The sequence below is a fragment of the Mauremys mutica genome, unplaced genomic scaffold (assembly GCF_020497125.1).
Source record: "Mauremys mutica isolate MM-2020 ecotype Southern unplaced genomic scaffold, ASM2049712v1 Super-Scaffold_100036, whole genome shotgun sequence".
Taxonomy (NCBI): Eukaryota; Metazoa; Chordata; order Testudines; family Geoemydidae; genus Mauremys; species Mauremys mutica.
Window position 1 is genome coordinate 5,327,335 of NW_025423256.1, and position 3,322 is coordinate 5,330,656.

Below are 3,322 nucleotides of genomic sequence, written 5' to 3' on the forward strand. Positions count from 1 at the left end.
ATGCTCCCCCCGAGTCGTGGCTGGGAGTGGGGCCGCAGCTAAGGGGGAAGGGACACAGACAGGGGTAAGGGGGCTGAGGCAGGGGCCAGAGCTGGGGCTGGAGCCAAGAGTGGAGCTGGGTGGCTCCCCCTCCCCACCCCCATGGGGGCTGGCCTGGGCCCAGTTGCATCCCCCTGAATGTTACTCCATCCCCCTGGCAGGGGGCACCCCACATTTTGGACCTTTAACCTAGATAATCGTGCAACAAATAGGGGAAACTGAGGTATACCCAAGATGCAAACAAAACATCCAGAAAATTCCCACTTCGTCACAGGGGTGTCAGTGGGGTCTGAGCTGGGCAGCAGCACAGGAAAGTGGGGAGGTTAAACTGCAAAACATCCCCCTGTGTTCCCGCAAAAGCCTCTCATTTATCCCCTAACCCCTCCCCATGAAAATCTCCACCCCTGCCCTGGCCCACACAGACCCCTCACTCCAATGCAGATTTTTAACTTTTCTTACTTGTCCTTGGCCTTCCACAAACATTGTTCCCATCAAAATCATCAAAGGCTTTTACAATGAGAATGAGAAAACAAACTAAATCAAACCCAAAGAAACCGCTATCGACCTCCCCACCACACACACTTTGGGTCTGAATTTTTCTACTGAAATGTTGAGGCAATAAAACTCTCACTGCTCTTGTCCAGAAACAACCCTAACCCCCCATGCAGTACCTGGGGCATCTATGTCTGACCCACCAAGGCTTCAGCTCCTTTGGGGAGATTTCCAGCTGCCCAATCCTGCTGCTATTCCAGGGGAGCAATTCCTGACTCCTGTCAGCATTTATCTCAGCCCCGTTCTGGGCATCACAGGTTTCTCCGGGAAAGGGCAGCGAGTGGTTCTAGGGCCCAGTGATCCTCCTCCAAACCGAGCTAGAACCTGAGACTCCTTCCCCTTCCCCAGGCTGTGGGCGGGGAGGCATTTCACAGAGCTCTCGGAGCTATAGCCCGTGGCTAAGGAGAGAGAAAAAGCCTCCTATCCCCTCTGCTCTGAGGGCTGGGTTTCCTCCTGAAGCCTCTGTCCCCCACCTAGTGCCTATGGCTCATCCCTGACCCTTGCTGCTGCTCCTTGCTATAGACTGTGAAAGGAGCGGAGGCAGCGCAGGAGCTTTCTGGGGACACAGATCTGAGGCTTTGGGGAGACGCATTGTCTGAGACATCAGAGCGCTGCAAACCCTGCAGCCACCCCCTCAATCCGGGGCCTGTTCCAGCCCTGAGTCTGGGCTGCCGCGATCCCTCCCCCAGAGCAGGGAAATCTGGAAATCTCCCCAAAGGAGCTGAAGCCTTGGTGGGTCAGACATAGATGCCCCAGGTACTGCATGGGGGGCTTAGGGTTGTTTCTGGACAAGAGCAGTGAGAGTTTTATATGCCCAGAACGGGGCTGAGATAAATGCTGACAGGAGTCAGGAATTGCTCCCCTGGAATAGCAGCAGGATTGGGCAGCTGGAAATCTCCCCAAAGGAGCTGAAGCCTTGGTGGGTCAGACACAGATTACAGCCTGGAAATAGGCGTGTGAGACTAACTCCTGTTCTCCCTGACAGGGCCTCCCCTAGACCAAGTGGCATCCCAGGCAAGACGTGTCTTCAGTGCCCCCCACCCCCGCTCCATGTTAAACCATTGAATACCTTATTTTTATTGCATTTGTAGCTCATTTCATGATTTCTATGCACAATCTGGATGCATGATTTTCTCTATCATATAAGACAATAAATGTTCATGCTAGGATGTGTAAATCTGTATTTATTCATGCCATATATAAGCAAATTAAAAAATCATTTCTTTTAAGCATATAGAAACTTTTAATTTTGACAGTAACTGAAATGTACTAACATCTAGAAATGGAGCACTCACCAGCACAGGGTGGGCCGGTATTAAATAGTCTTACACTCGGAGATAGACAGCGTTAGGATGTTAACCCCAGGCCCTTTGTTCAAAGGTTGCTTCTCTCGCCTTTCCTCCATGAACTGAAGCACAGCGTTTGAGAGATCCAGAGACTAGTTGATGACGTTTCCAAGGGCTAAAATAGCAAGCGATGTCCGTCTTGCATTGTCCATTGTTGACTGGAAAGATGGTTTATGGAGAACAAACTTCAAGGTGAGAAGTAGCAGCCCAAAAAGGCCCCCTATAGGTGCTGAAGTAGCTCAGTTGGGTAAGCATTAGACTGAAAATCTAAAGGTCCCTGGTTCAATCCCAGGCTTCAGCAGGCTGTTTCATCCCTCTTGCTGCCGCAGTGGGCTCTTTCCTGGAAGCCCAGCACTGCCTTTACTCAATGCAAGTCCCTCATTTTGGGCTTCACTGCAGGAAAAGGCAGCATTGGCTTCTGCACCCAGTTGCCCCACCGGACCTTTCTTTCTTCTCTTGCTGCTTCTCAGCAAGGGGAAGAAAAAGAAGCTCCCCTTCAAGCTAGAGTCACAAAGGTGATGTAAGGATGACTTCCTGATCCCTGGCTCCAGTCCCCAGTTCTTCCAGCTGACCCATCAGAGAGCTGCTGCCAGTTTCTCCAGGTTTGCCCCTCGGTGTGTGCCAGGGTGAGCACCACCAAAGTGCAGGGAATTTGAGGGCAGGGCAGGGCAGGGCAGGGCACTGTAATGGAGTTTCTGTAGTGTAGTGGTTCTCACATTTGCCTAACATGCATCAAGCTGGCTAGGCAGAACTGACACCAACTTATCTGGGGTGTTCCCCAGAAGCAGAGCACAAGTTTGAAATACGGGCAGCATAGAACCAATATTCATAATGTCAACTACAAAAATGATACACATCTAGAGATAGCATCATTATAATCAGCCAATCAGAACCTCTCCATAGATCCCTTACACGACAACCTTTCTACAATATTGGCTGCAAATATAGAACAGCAGTCGCAACGGTGATCTATACAGTTACAGATTATGTCAGTAACGTCACAGGAGGTGACACAGCATCAGTGAGACTGATACTGGAATACTGCCTCCAGTTTTGGTGTCCTCGTTTGAAAAAGATGTTGTGAAATTAGAGTTTGGGACAGCAAAGAGCCACCAAATGTTCTGAGGGCTGGAGAAAAATGCCTTTTAGTGAGCTATTGAAAGAGCTCAACCTGTTTAGCTGATCAAAGAAGATTGAAAGGTGACTTCACTGAAGTATTGAAGTGTCTTAATGGAGAGATAAGATTGGGTATTAAAGGGCTCTTGAATCGAGCAGAGAAAGGCATAACAAGACCCAGTGGCTGGAAGGTGAAAAGAGACAAATTCATATTACAATTAAGGCTCAAATATTCAACAGCGAGGATGATTCACCACAGGAACAAGCTA

General features: G+C 49.6%; 1 non-coding gene across 1 annotated transcript; it reads left to right on the forward strand.

The window, feature by feature from the left end:
• The first annotated feature begins 2,165 nt into the window (after positions 1-2,165).
• Positions 2,166-2,238, forward strand: TRNAF-GAA. Its single transcript has one exon. It is a non-coding gene; the product is annotated as a tRNA-Phe (tRNA).
• The last annotated feature ends 1,084 nt before the right edge of the window (positions 2,239-3,322 follow it).